Source organism: Sinocyclocheilus rhinocerous, unplaced genomic scaffold (genome assembly GCF_001515625.1).
Source record: "Sinocyclocheilus rhinocerous isolate Xijiao unplaced genomic scaffold, SAMN03320098_v1.1 scaffold714, whole genome shotgun sequence".
Lineage (NCBI taxonomy): Eukaryota > Metazoa > Chordata > Actinopteri > Cypriniformes > Cyprinidae > Sinocyclocheilus > Sinocyclocheilus rhinocerous.
This window is the reverse complement of record NW_015646165.1, coordinates 1,457,567-1,472,958: the sequence shown is the minus strand read 5'-3', so window position 1 is coordinate 1,472,958 and position 15,392 is coordinate 1,457,567. Positions and strand designations below refer to the sequence as shown.

Here is a 15,392-nt window from a genome sequence, read left to right as displayed (position 1 = left end):
TCTATGTTAAATTTGCTTTATGGAACCAAATCATTTGACAATGAGTCAGACTAACTGAAATAAGCCTGGCTTATTTGATTAACTTGTTTTATGAAACTGGCCTTGAGGCATTAAAAGTGATCATATTTTCTCCATTGCATCATATTGCATTGAATCACATTGTGTTGAATCGAATCGAATTGAAATCGGATCGCACTGCATCGTAACAGGGGTGAATCGTTATATATATATATATATACATTCACAAACACGTATGAACTTATAACACATTTGAATAGAAAAATAAAATAAATAAAAAAAATATTTCAACATTACAACAATGGAAAAAAAAATACCCCCAAATATATTGATCTCTATCATAAATGTAGGTTACTTTAAAATTGAAAATCGGAAATTTTCTTGCCCTTGAAATATATTTTAAAATATTTTGGTATATGGAGATTGAAACTAAGTATGTTTTCAATAAAATACATAATATATTTAATTGAGCTTCACTAAATATTTAGTATATATTTAAAATGCATTTTGGGTAGAAAAACATATTTTTTTGCATTGGAAATGATCCAAATAATATAATAAAATCTTTAAAAGGACTTCAACAAAGTCTCTGAATGCATAAACAAATCATTGATTCCATGAATTGATAATGGATGAAAATGATTGAAAGAACACCCATCCCTTAGTACGTCTTCAATACACCCTGCATCTCTAAAAAATGTATGCATTCTTAGTCATAAATTTATAAATCTGTAAAGTTTTCCGTAACCTCACTCTCACCCAAACATTGAGAATATATAGACTTGCTGTCATCTTCGGGAAAGCACTTGTGATTGACAACCCACCCTATTACCAAACACTGCCTTCAGGAACTGTCAGTCTTTAAGTTATACTCCCTGTTAGCAGGCAGGTCTCTGAGAGCACTAACAAAAACAGTTCTTGAATAATGGCATTCTGTGACTGGAGCATGCTCTGAATAATAGAGCATTTTATGAGAAAATATAATGTGGCAATTAAATAACTGTTCTGCATTCCTAAGTTTTGGAGTCTTTAATATGGGGTCGTTGGCCAGTGCCTTCCTATTAATTCAGTTTTGCACTGAAGTGAACAAGTGGAATGTCTGATTTTCTCTTAAGTTGACTGAGTCATACATAATGAGTCAAGGCTTCAAATGTGTGTGTTTGGATTGGAACACTAGTGTACTTTATATACTGCCTACTTGTTTTGAATGTGAAGTGGTTATGATTTAGCTGGTTAATATGGACCAAAACAGTGGAAAATGGTGACATCTAATATACTGTATTTCAAACCAATAAGGCTTTGGTTAATCTTTAAAACACAATTTAGGATATTTTTTAAATGAAACTTTCTGAGGGTTTCTGTCCCTCCATTGAAAGTCAAGGTAACCAAAACTTAGAAGATCCATTCATATGAATCAAGCGGTTTAATCCAAGTCTTGTGAATAGATACAATCTCTTTATATGATGAACGGATTTAACTTTGGCTTTAAGTGTAGTGTGAAAGTAGCTCAGTTGTGATTTTTTCATTCATTTTGTTTGCACGCAGCTGATCGATCTGAATAATTATGCACTAAACGGTTTCCTCATTTCTGATTCACTTTAGAGAAACAGTTTGTTCAGACTGTTTTTGTAAGCAGTTCACTTTTTGTGGACCATTACGTGAATTGTCTGAACAAACTGATTTATTAAATCATTATAGTCTGTAGTGAATTGGTTTATTCCGACGGTTCATGTAAATCAAGTGGTTCATTTTTGGTGAACCATTTACATGAACCATCATCTAACTGATTGACTAAGATAAATCAGAATTAAACAATTCACTGAAGTGAATCATTAAAGTCTGATTCATTTTAGTGCATCTGTTTGTTCTTACGGTTCATGTAAATCAAGTGGTTTACTTTTTTGAGTTATTTATAAACCATCTTAATGAAACGATTCACTAAAATGAATCTGACCATAATGATTCGCCATTAGGATGGTTCATTTAAGTGGTTGACAAAACAGCTTGATTTGCATGAACAGTCTAAAAGAACCAATACTCTAAAATGATTAATTGATTCATTAATTGATTAATCTAAACCTACCATATGCCCATGGTAGCTTGGAAATCACATCATAAGCTTCCCAAACTTTGGCAAACTTGTTTTTTTTTTTTTGTTGACACCAAATCTCAAACCCTCAAGTTAAGTTTTACACTTTCCAATCTTGTTTTAAGCTACTGTTTTAAGGCTGAATATGTGAGTGTGTTTAAGGCAGAGACAGACAAAGAGAGTGGGAGGGGGGGATGGAGAAGCCACTAGTGAATGTGCAATAGTAACCAGTGCAACTTAATCCAAATCACAGCTTCTCAGCAGTAGACTCCTTCTTTCTTTTCTCGTTTCTGTGATTATTTGACTGTCCACGGGAGTCATCGGAGCAGAGAAATTGCCTGTTATCTGGGGGGTCGATTTCTCATGCGCCCTTAAATTGCTTTGTATTGACACTCTGTCATCGTGTGGATCTTGCCGTTAGCCCCAACAATCTCCCCTCAGGTGTGTGTTGCACCCCTCCTTTAGACACAAAGTACGGTGTGTGTGTGTGGTTGTGTGTGAGTGAGCGAGTAACTAATGCATGTCTAATAGGCTTTAACATGATTGTGTATCGTTTGTAGGGGTGCTTGGCCTGCTGTGAGGAGGTTCATGAGCCATTGTCCCACAAGAAGTTGGTATGGCGTTCTAAAATCCATATGAGCTGTTTGGTGTATTTTGGTGTCCTTTTTTTTTTTTTTTTTCGATTGCGGGAGGTTCATGAGCCATTGTCCCACAAGAAGTTGGTATGGCGTTCTAAAATCCATATGAGCTGTTTGGTGTATTTTGGTGTCCTTTTTTTTTTTTTTTTCGATTGCGAAAACTATCATGTTACCTAAAATTACCTTGCATGAAAAGTAGGTAGTTGTAAATAACAAATGTATTTATCATTCTCATGCAAGTTGCTGAATTTTTACACTTGACATGAAAATAGCTAGTTGTAAACGTCAAATTTATGTATCTTTCTCATTCAATTTGCTCAATTTTTACACATGGTTGGGCTGAGACTATTTGTTAAGCTCAACTACTCTCTATCCTGTATAAACTACCATTCAAAAGTTTTTTTTCATGGCTTTGAAAAAAAAAAAAAAATCTCAGATAAATAAAATGCTCAGAAGAACAACGTTTGTTTGATGTATAATTCTCTCTCTCTCTCTCTCTCTCTCTCTCTCTCTCTATATATATATATATATTTGTTATTATTTATTTTGATATTTAAATAATGTTTTGTGCAAGAAGATCACACTAAAAATCAATGTTAAATGTCACAAATTTTGGACCTCATATGAAATAGAATAAATAAAATAAATTTAAAACAGAATATTTTTTTATTTATTACTTACTTACAGTCCCTATTTTGTATCCTACTACAGGAAAGTGCTATAAAGAGTTTTCTTGTCTCACTACATGCAGATACATTTTACTTTAACATTTTTCATGAAGTTTGTGTGTACAGTCATTTCATTCAGTTCAGTCACAGTGGCATGTTTGGCTTGTTAATGTTAAAAGGCCTCTTTTGTGCTCAAATACACACCAGCTAGGCCTACATCACAAAGTGACAAACCTTGCGAAGATGTAAGGACAAAGATGAATAATCGTGCTCGCATTGTCTGCTTTTGAACATCTTTGTTTCATCACTTGCTCATGACTAGATTATAGGCTGGTGAAAGAACAGTTTTGCTTATGAATGTAGCTTAATTGTAAACATAAGATGATTGCCATGGTGAGTAAAGCACAATGATAGCAGTTAAAAAACAAACAATCCTACACAATAATTCACACTTGCAAATAATAAACAAGAATTTTGTATTATCTGAAGTGTACAGTAGTGCATGTTGTGTGTGGTTGCTAGGGCATTGCTATGTGGTTGATAAGGTGTTATGGCTGATTTTAGGTGGTTACGTACTCTCCCAAGTCAAAAAGTCTCTACACACTCTCAGAAAATAGGTACAAAAGCTGTCACTGGGGCGGTACCCTATCAAAAGGCACCATTTAGATACTAATATGTAGCTTTAAGGTACCAATTTAATGTAAATAAGGTACAAAGGTGTACCTTTTGAAAAGGTACCATCCCAGTGACAGCTTTTGTACCTTTTTTCTGAAAGTTTTTCTGACTCAGGCCTTCTTTCAGTGTAAAGGTCTGATCACATTAGCAAAATTACATGAAAAATGGCATGAAAGAACGTCCATTGTCAATAGCGTTGAGTTGTATGAAGCACTGCTCAAACAGAAGTCACTTTCAAACCTTTCTCTTGGTCAAGTGGATAATTTGCACAACCAACTTGAACATGAGCGAAATCTGCACGGTGAACTTTTTCGCCCTCACTCAAAACTCGATTGTGCGGATTCCTATTGGAATGACTGGATTCCGCCTGCAGAGTGGTGTTGGTAAATTTGACCGCACCTTAAAGGGTTGGTTCACCAAAATGAAAATTCTGTCATTAATTACTCACCCTCATGTCGTTCCAAACCCGTAAGCCCGTTCCGGACCCCGTTCAACCCGTAAGTCCGTTCGGAACCCGTTCATCTTCGGAACACAAATTAAGATATTTTTGATGAAATGTGAGAGCTCTCAGACCCTGCATAGACAGCAACGCAACCGTAATGTTCCCAGGTCCAGAAACGTAGTAAGGATATCGGTAAAACAATCCATGTGACATCAGTGGCTCAACTTCAGCCACGAGAATACTTTTTGAAAGAAAACAAAAATAACATAATTTATTTAACAATTCTTCTCCCCCGAGTTACGTCTTCCGCCGTTTTGGAGAGTACCCAAGAGCGTAATCGACATAATCAGCATTGTTTACATTCAGGGGAGAAAGCGCGTTTACGGGTTTGGAACGACATGAGGGTGAGTAATTAATGACAGAATTTTCATTTTTGGGTGAACTATCCCTTTAAGTCTACAGGATTTTAGACCTGTTTTATGGTTTTCCAAGTAAAAATCATTCCAAAAAGTAATGGCACACGACTTTGAGGTATCATTCATATATCCGTTGCATGAGCGATCCAGGATGAGTTACACTCTAAAGTTTAATATACTTAGGATTAGGAGTTTGTTCAAATCCCCATCACCCAAAGTTTTAGGTAATAGTGATGTCTCCTTTAGCATGCACTACTAATTAAAAATATTATTCTTTTATTTTTGCAATTGATTGGTTGAGAATCCAGGGATTATCTAAGTCAGCTATTGAACTGTACATTAAAACTGCCCAGGGCTTTTGCAACTTGATTCTTTTAGAGCCTTAAAAACTCCATGCAGCAGTGTATTACTTTTCCAAAGACTTTCATGTAAATGCCTCTCAATATGTTTTTGGTTTGGGGCCTTCTTGCGTCTGCCATATATTATACTGAGAGGCTCACTTCACGGATTTCTTTGCTCTTGGATTAATTAATGGGCGTTCGTACCACACGCCAAGGCCAACAGGACTGTTTCTGATTATTGTGTCTATTAAAAATGTATATAAAAAAAATCTTGCAATCATTTAAGTAGTCATGTAAAAACAGTCCATTTCTGGAAGATTGGTGGAGTGTTGCACAACAACGCTAGTAGCTACTACTGCGCTTTTGCTAAAGTTGCTTTGTGTTGCGCTCTGCCGTCTGAGCTTTAAAACTAACTTGAAGAATAGGTGCTGTAAATGAGAGATGGAGTCCCTGGTGGATGCTGCAGTTCTCCCAGTGGGACATTCTGGAGAAAACCAAGGATGGCTGGAGCCAATTGGAGTGAATTGATCTTTCTTGCAGGGGCTCCACGCCAGCCTCCTGTGTTTTCTTTCTCCCTCTCACATTAGCATACCAAATAAGCTGCCGTTTCTCTTAGTATGCCAGCTTTCATTTGTCACCCCTGGTATAATACAACACCCGTGTCCCTTAGCACACAGCATGAAGTTCCCCCACTGAGCTAACCAACTCTGTGTGTGCGTGTGAGAGAGCGAGCGAAAAGATATCCATTGAGTATGACACACAAAGGGTGTTTCTCTGCAGGTAGAGGAGGAGATCTTAATAAGTGCCTGCATGTGAGAGTATGAGCATGTTTACATATGAAGTGTGTATTTGTGTTTGTAGGTGTATCCAGTGCAAGGAAATTCACAAATGAGATTTCTATGTGCTCAATATACTGTATTTGTCCTAGAAGACAATGAAATTAAATGGGGATAACAGGAAGACTTGAGATTAAGGGGACATTTACTCAACACCTTTTTCAACTACAAACCGGAAAACTTTTTATACGTTTTGGCTGTTCATTTACACAAATATTGAAAACAGTTTTTAAAGTGCAAGTTTTTGCAAACGATGTAGTTATCATCTCTGTGTAAACTACTGGATTTGTGAAATCTGGATTTGTGAAAACGGTAACGTCATATGCATGCGTATTATGTGTTCAGTCTATGGGTATGTGCGCGTGTAGTGTGTCTTTACAAAGTGACATCGGCAACAGTGTTTTTAATCGTTTTTACAGATCCGTGTGAATGGGGATTGAATTGACGACGTTGACATCTGTACGCAAAACGTTTCAAAAACGCAAAGGCAAAAATTTTCTGTTTATGGTACATTGTTGTCGTGTAAATGTACCCTAAGTCTCTTACTTTTTAGGTTTTGTTGTTGTTCTAGAGCAGGGGTTTTCAGACTTTTTTGATGGTGATATTATGCATAATTCAATAATTAAATTTTTTTTATCCACATCTAGAGATCTATTACATGTATAAACCTGAAGAGAATAATTCAACTCAGTTTATTTGTTTATATCAGTTTATTTGTATTCTATTACATAAATAATATGCACATATATAATATATTTTGAATATTAAAAAAATAATTGTATCTTATTTACTTAATATACTGTACTATTCTTATTCTCTGCATAACATCTTGCATATTTCTTTAATATATTTATGATAAATGGTGTGTATTTTGTTCATTTTTTACTATAAATAAATAATTGTCTTGTTTAATTTGTTTAATTTTTATCACTTAGACTGTACTCAAACCTGGCGCTCCTATGAGAATGACCACTCAGTATGTCAGAGCACTCAGAATGCTCTGACTTATGGGCATTTATAACTCATCTTTCCATACCTGTCTTGTGTATGACTTCAAGTTTTACGTGCTCATGCATTTGCATGACCTTACAATGCTAAAGCCATTCAGAATGTCCAAATAAAAGCATCAGCCTACCACTAATTCTGCCCATCTCCAGTACAAACCGCTAATTCACATTAAAGCACAAAGCAGTGCTGTGGGCGACTGTATGAAAAAAAAAAGAAATGGTGTGATTTGAAATGGAAATGAAAGAAGCTTGCTGCAAAGAAACGGCCGAGTACGAGAGACGCCACCCTTGGCTGAGACACAACTCTATTTGTAAAGGTCAACATCTTTAGTAGGAGGAAAACTTCCCTGTGGCTCTCTCCTCCCAAGAGCCGGGGAAATATTTAGAGAAATACAAACGGTGCTTATTATTTGCGTGGAGTGTCGTGTTTAACTATTCCCAACAGGTTCTCCTGTGAGTCACCGTCCCCCTCCTCCCGTATACAGTCTTGGCTGCTGCACTCAAAAGGCAGTGCTGTGTTGCGCTAAAGCTAGGTGTTAAACAGCTAGGCTGCTGCTACAGCTGTCCCACTCGTCTCCGTTTGGTCTGTCGGCTGTGCAAGCTACTGACAGTCTAATAGGAGATCAGACTGAGGTGTTACAGCTGGTGTTATGGCGGAACTCTTAAAGTTGTTTGCAATTTTGCTCGACGCTGCCACCCGAGACTCAAAATGAGTATCCTTTTCCTGTCAAGAAATTCAGGGACAAATCCGCACAAAGACAGTAAGTAGACACATAAGAGGACACTGTAGAGACCATCCCTAGAAAACATGAATCTGAGCAAGAAGTAAGACGCTAAATAAGATGGCATGGCAGCTTTGAGTCCCTTCGTGCAGCAGATGTGCATTTACCCTGCTGCAAATGCCAAGTTAAGTGGTCACCAGCATATGTTGTGATTTGGATGCTGGCTCCCTGCATGGGATGCCATTGTTCTGGTGTACTTGCCTTACTTTTTAAAGTAGCTTAAGCAGCAAGGTGCCATTTTTTTCACCCATAGGCACACATAGCCAGACCTAAATGGCATAAGATCTGAACTGCATTGAAGCTTTTTTCTGGCCAAGAATCACTAGCTTAGAGAGAAAAAGACTGTCTGATTGATATGTAAAAAAAGAGACCAACCAAAGTTTGTTTAGTTATTTATGTGCCATTTAAGGTGGGTTTATTGGACATATATTTTGATATAGTAAATTGCTGTGTACACTCAAACATCATTCAACAGTTTAGGGTTGGTAAGATAAAAAAAAAATGTTTTTAAGAGAAACATCTTATGCTTATCAGGGCTGCATTTCTTTAATCAAAAATGCAGTGAAATATTGTAAATATTATTATAATGTAAAAACATTTCTCATTATACATTTTGAAAACAGTGATACATTTTTTTCAAGATTCTTTGATGTATTGGAATAGTATTTGTTTGAAATATTTTTACCGTCACCTATAATCATTTTTTTTCTTCGCTGAATAAAAGTAGTGATTAGTTTTATTATTATTTTTTTTTATTACTGATTCCAGACTTTTGAGTTGTAGTCTGTATATACAATTTTATTTTTTCTATTTTATTATACTTTTACATTAAATTCTAAATGTTTATATTATATATGAATTTTTATATTTCTGTCATATTACATTAAAATACATGGTTTTATATTACTTTGTATATTATTATATATGATATGATTAATTTATATGATTTTATACATTACTTTATCTATAGCCGCTTTTTTTGCTATTTGCTATTAACAACTTATGCCTGTTAAAATCTTTACTTATAGCTTTTAGATGGTTATGTTGATATTACAGAATTACACACGTTATATGCATCAGTTGGTCAGCAAATCGACTTTTGGCTGGAAAACAGTATGGATATATTGGTCCAACTAACAGCTAGACCAGCACTAACCCATTTGAACCAGCCTTTTTATCAGGTTTGTGCTTTACACGCCTCTGAAAACTCACCAGAAAAATTTGTTTGGTGCAACAATTTTGTTTGCAATCACTTGGCACTCTCAACTGATAATTAGAGTTCTCCCTCTCGAGAACACATTCAGAACCGAAGATTCTTTGACCTGGGAATCATTAAAGTGCTTTTGCTTATGCGAATATGCTTGCCACTGCATAAAGTTTCAGCATTCCCTCTTGAGGAATGGAAGTCATAGCCTGCTGAAGGATCTTTAGCTCCCTGCAGAGCTCCAGAGACGAGCTGAGCTGGACTTATCAGCCGCCTCGCAGAGCAGTGTGCACTGGGAGAGATGACGGAGAGAGACTTCCTCCTGCATTAATGAATCCAGTCAGGCGCGATCTTAAGGGACCTAAAGACTCTCAGGCACCGAGGGGACAGGAGTGTTTTGGCAATTTAAGAGCCAGAGAATGATTCGTACGCAGGTTGTTCTACATATTTCCTACAAGGTGCTGACTGTACGGGTCTAGTGCGTGGTCGCTTATCTGAACTTTTCAGTAAAAACGGACTAGTATTTAAAACAGAACAAAGCTGCTTCTGATAGGTAAATAAGAGCAAACACTTGTCAAATGGCGGAAAAAGTTAAAACCCAAGCACTCTTTTTCTTTAGCCTTTTGTTGTAGCTAAGCAACTTCAAAGCAGCTGCGAGCTGTGAAAATCAGCTGTTAAAATTTCCGTTTACTCTAAGCTCCTCGGAGCGATCCACCTTTCTGTGGTAATTATTTGCGGCTTGATGAACTTGAAGGTTTTTTTTTCTTTTTTTCAGCCTGTTATATGCAGTGATCAAAGAGAGAGGAAGAAAGTGACTTTTCACACAGCTCAATGTGCCAGAAGCCAGTTCAAGCATCTGCTTATGTGGGACTCTGAGAGCCGGCACTCCAGCTCTGAGTAAACATGATTGCGAGGCTCCAGCCCGACTTACCCAGAACTGTCTGACAACACAGGTGGTATTTAGGGCTTGTTAGCTGATAGATCCTTGTCTTATAAGTGAAAGAGATGCTAATTATACAGTAACAGCAACTGAGACGTGTGACCTCAGGATATCCATTTTGACTTAAGAAAGTATTCAACTCATCTAATTGCTTACATGATTTTGTAAAGATTCACAATTAAAAATGGAAGTAAATTGGGCTGTAATGCACATGCTCAGTGGCGAGCAGTGGTACAACAGGAGCTGTGAGTTTAAATCTGACTCGCAACATTCCTGACACTGTTCATCAGAATTTCCTGTACTATGAAAACTGTCTGTCTGACGTTCTATCCGTCTGTCCGTCTATCCATCTGTCTGTCATTCTACCTGTCCATCATTCTAGCCATCTGTCTGTTATTATATCCATCCGGCTGTCTGTCTGTCATTCTGTCTATCTGTCTGTCTGTCAGTCAGTCAATCTCTTTCTGACGTTCTATCTGTCTGTCTATCCGTCTCTCTGTTATTCTATCCATCCATCTATCTGTCTGTCATTCTGTCTGTCAATCAGTCAGTCAATCTCTCTCTGATGTTCCACCAGTCTGTCTCTCTGTCTATCCATCCGTCTGCCATTCTATCTGTCTTTCTGTCAGACGTCTGTCTGTCAGTCAATCTCTCTCTGATGTTCCATCTGTTTGATTGTTGTTCTATCCGTCTGACTTTCTCTGTCAGTCAATCTCTTTCTGACGTTCTATCTGTCTGTCTGACGTTCTATCTGTCTGTCTATCTGTCTCTCTGTTATTCTATCCATCCATCTATCTATCTGTCTGTCATTCTGTCTGTCAATCAGTCAGTCAATCTCTTTCTGACGTTCTATCTGTCTGTCTGTCCCTCCATTCGTCATTCTATCCATCCATTGTTCTATCTGTCTATCCGTTTGTTTGTTTGTTTGTATGTTTGTGTTTCTGTTGTTCTATCCATCTGTCTGTCTGATGTTCTATCCATCCGTCTGTCATTCCATACATACTTTTATCTGTCTTTCCATCCGTCAATCTATCTATCATTCTGAGTATGAGTCACCATACTTGGCCTCACTTCACTTTCACTTTTTCACTTTCATTCTGAGTTGTTGCTAAGTGTTTGCTTGCTTATGCCAGTCAAATACCAAGTGTCTATGATATTCCTTATACCTTCATTTTTATTTATTTTTTATTTATGTTTTAGGTAGCAAGAGCTTGTTTTTTGAAAGATTCACTGCTAAATAGAAGTGAATAAATGTTCTTTTTTCTATATTAGTTTCAGGATAGTGTAATATTGATTAAGCAATTATGTTAAACATTTAAATGTGTGATTTTTAAAAATGTTTTGTATTTATTTTTAGTCAAAGAAATGGTTGCCTATGAAAACATGTTTATTTCAAATTTTATGACACATTTCTCAATTTTCACAGGGAGTATATTGATTCAAATTGGACTCAAGCGAGGTCAGATGTGACAATAACAAGTCAGACTGGTTTGAATCCGAGGCTCAGCACCCGTGGAAATGTATTTAATTCATCTCTATCAGTATGTCCTTTATTTAATATTTACAGGAAGGAAGACTGCAATACCCACTTTGTTGTGAATGCAAATATAAATGTTTTATCTCATGAATATGTTTCCTCTCCATACTGTTTATTCATGCATTTATTCATCCATTTTTCACGCTTATGAATCTGCAGAGACCTTGTTGCCCGGCGTTGCATTGTGAGAGTACTGCAGAGATAGATACACAGAGCGCTCATGATAAATGTATGCACCTTTGTCGCCCTACAGAGAGAGTGTCTTTCACCTCTGTGCTGTAGATGAACAATGAGAACTTGTTGGTATTAGAAATTACTCCACTACAGGGAGACGATATGGGGAAAAGTGGCATTTATTTAAAATACAAACCGTACATGCTCTTTATTAAATGTACCATTTAAAGCAGAGTGGAGCTCTTGGCAAAAATCGCTCTAAACCAAACACTGGCATCTTTGTTCATTGTGCTGAAAGTTGGAAAGGCTCCTTTTGTTGCACTTGGAAGTAATACGAATGAGATCATTATTGTCTTATGTGTTTGAAAACTTTCCTATGCATGTCATATTTTAATTCTAGAAAGAATACACATCAAAACCCAAAAAAGTGGCAGTCAAAATCTAGATAAGAGCTTCTAATTAATTTTATTAAGGCAGCATTCAACCTGTATGGTCCGGACTTTTGCAGCAGTAATGACAGACGTTAATTTGCTTTGGTTTTTGACTAAGAAGCGAGGCTTTTGAACTCAGTCAATTATAGAGGCGTTAACGCAAACTTTTTCCACTGTGTGCACTTCCTCTGTCCGCATTTCAGATTTTTTCAGAGCTCTCTTTTGCTAGTTTTTATATACGAGTGCTTAAAAGACCATATTTTCCCTCTTTTCAAGCTCACCTCTTTATCCTAATTTATTCTCACCTGTGACTTCCGAAATGAAACCATGCAATTACGAAACATTACGTTCACCACTAAATCACAAATTCCCCAGGCATTTAAAAGAAATAAGCCATCAAATTCAGAGACTATATTTATTCTGTGACCCCCCTGTCTTTGTGAGAAAGTGTGCAATTGCCATTTCCAGTTGGATTAAAGATCAGAATTTCTTAATAAACCAAAAGCTGTTCAAAGAGTTTTATTTCTTTTTTTCTTCAAACATCACATTGAGGTGACAAAAAATTTCTTTAAAATGGTAGATCTCAGAGCAGTCATGGCAACAAGAAGTAGCACCAAGTGCCACAATCTGTGAGTTATCCGTGGAGCAGAACGCTTGCCTTTTTCATTCCATCTGACATAAAAATAGTCAGAGGGAAAAACAGAAAATATACAGAGGGGTCAAAAAATCTGAAAGCATGTGGGATGCAAAATCTAATTTAAACCTGGAAAAAAAGTTTGAGAATATTTAAATGAAGAAACATTATGATGAAAAATAATAAATATGGGTGCAAATATTTTTTTAACCTCAGGAATCATGATTAATCTTGGTTTGTTATATTGTTGTATAAATAACTTTTTTAACATGAGTTAAAGGGTTAGTTCACCCAAAAATGAAAATTAGCCCATAGATTACTCACCCTCAAGTCATCCTACACTGTAAAAAACCCAACTTGAAAAAAGTTTAAATGACTGGTTTTGTTGTGTTGGGTCAGCAAAAATCCATGAAAAACACGTTTTATTATTATTATTATTAATAATAATAATAATCCTGTACACTTTTTAAGAATTACACAGTAAATAATAACAATAATAATAATAATAATAATAATAATAATAATAATAATAATAATAATAATAATAATAATAATCCTTATTATTATTGTTATTATTTACTGTGTAATTCTTAAAAAGTGTACAGGATTATTATTATTATTAATAAGAAGAAGAAAACGTGCCTAATGTGTAATTGTATTATATATTATTGTACAATAATAATACAATTAGTATAATAGTACAATAATAATACAATTAAATATGCAGGAAGAATTTTTTAATTGTGAAGTTTCGTTAGAAGTGAGCGTCTATGCGCTCATCTCACTAGTTCAGAACACAATTAGCGCGTATGGACTGTTCTATTGAATTGTTATTTTTAAATAAACCATACATTTAAAAAATATTATCAGCACGTTTTCTGATGACGGCATTGTTTTCTCTCGCTAAACCACACCCTCAGTACGTGCCGGGTGCGTATAGTACGTCAACGTTTACTTTTCAAGGCTTTGAACTTTTCAACGCGGGAGAAACAAGTGTTCAGCAAGCGGCCGAAGAAGAGTGTTTATGAAAGAAGAGCACATGGCAATAATCCAAAGGAATGTTTTTATGGTAAGTGTGCTTTTTTTAGTTTTTGATTATCGTTGTTTTTTCTTAAAGTCACACTTTCCCCAGTTAACTTAGTTGATATTGGTTATTTAGAAGAAAAAAAACACCACTACATTTTCTTTGTAAGTTATCAAACATTACTGGATGTTTAAATCTAGCTGTATTTTAATCCTGTTACATGAAAATAATAATAATAATAATAATCCTTATTATTATTGTTATTGTTTACTGTGTAATTCTTAAAAAGTGTACAGGATTATTATTATTAATAATAATAATAAGAAAACGTGCCTAATGTGTAATTGTATTATATATTATTGTACAATAATAATACAATTAGTATAATAGTACAATAATAATACAATTAAATATGCAGGAATCATTTTTTAATTGTGACGTTTCGTTAGAAGTGAGCGTCTGTGCGCTCGTCTCACTAGTTCAGAACACAATTAGCGCCTATGGACTGTAAGTTATCAAACATTACTGGATGTTTAAATCTAGCTGTATTTTAATCCTGTTACATGAAATAATTAAGTTTTTGTTGCGATGTATTTTGCTGCACATTTTAAGTTGCCTTTTGAAAATAGTGCATACGTGTACGTTAGTTTATGATCAGGGGTGTCCAAACTACGGCCCGCGGGCCAAATGCGGCCCGTGGATGAATTTTAAGCGGCCCGCAGCTGTCTTAATAGTCTATGTTATATATGGCCCGCCAAGCATAATTTACAAAATAGGCCTATGCAGTTTCAAAATGTCAACACAAGATGGCAGCACTACATTTTAGACCAGATGTAGCAGTAAAACGCGAGTGATATCAATTTGATAACTCATATGCGCTCTCATTTCTTTAGCGCACGCGAATTCCTAAACGCGTCAAAAGCGGAAGAGCGCGACTCGTTTGAACCGCGCTGCACGGACCCTTTTTAGCTCTGCCTAAAGACAGCGTAGCGCGAGCTCAGAACAAATGCGTTTACGCGCTGACTGATCTCGATCACGAGACCACTAAACAGCGCTGTGAGAAGCGTTTGAGTTTGGAGCAGAGGTTTCCATACAAACCACATATGTCAAAGGCAGATGAAACAGCGCTGACATTCTCAACAACACTAACGCGGAAAATAGGAAAAACATTGTGCGACAACAATGCAGTAAGAATACTTTTCAATCCACAAATCACCAACATTTTGATTTACTGTAGTAACCGTAACTGTGGTATTGTGGCAGAAATGTTGCATATTTATACAGAATCTTCTTATATAATTAATGTAGACATATAGGCCAATTTAATGTAACGTAAGGGCGTTATGAAATACAGGCCAAATTACAGACATTTTTGATGCAGTTTGTGCTTTCATGTGTTAATAGATTAAATACCATAAAGCCATTCTATGTTATAATTATTAAAGCTTTAAAAACAAGATATTTGCAGATTTTTGTCCTCAACAAAACACAAGCTACTGTCAAATCAACATCACACATACATTATATATATATATA

The 15,392-nt window shown here is 35.9% G+C and overlaps 1 long non-coding RNA gene across 1 annotated transcript in view; it reads left to right on the top strand.

The window, feature by feature from the left end:
* The window catches only part of LOC107707030 (uncharacterized), a 25,952-nt gene extending 14,303 nt beyond the window's left edge, over positions 1 to 11,649 (top strand). Inside the window, exons 2-3 of the long non-coding RNA XR_001636216.1 lie at positions 9,892 to 10,069; positions 11,483 to 11,649. This is a non-coding gene — a long non-coding RNA (uncharacterized LOC107707030). The remainder of the gene's footprint in view (positions 1 to 9,891; positions 10,070 to 11,482) is intronic.
* Positions 11,650 to 15,392: the final 3,743 nt, after the last annotated feature.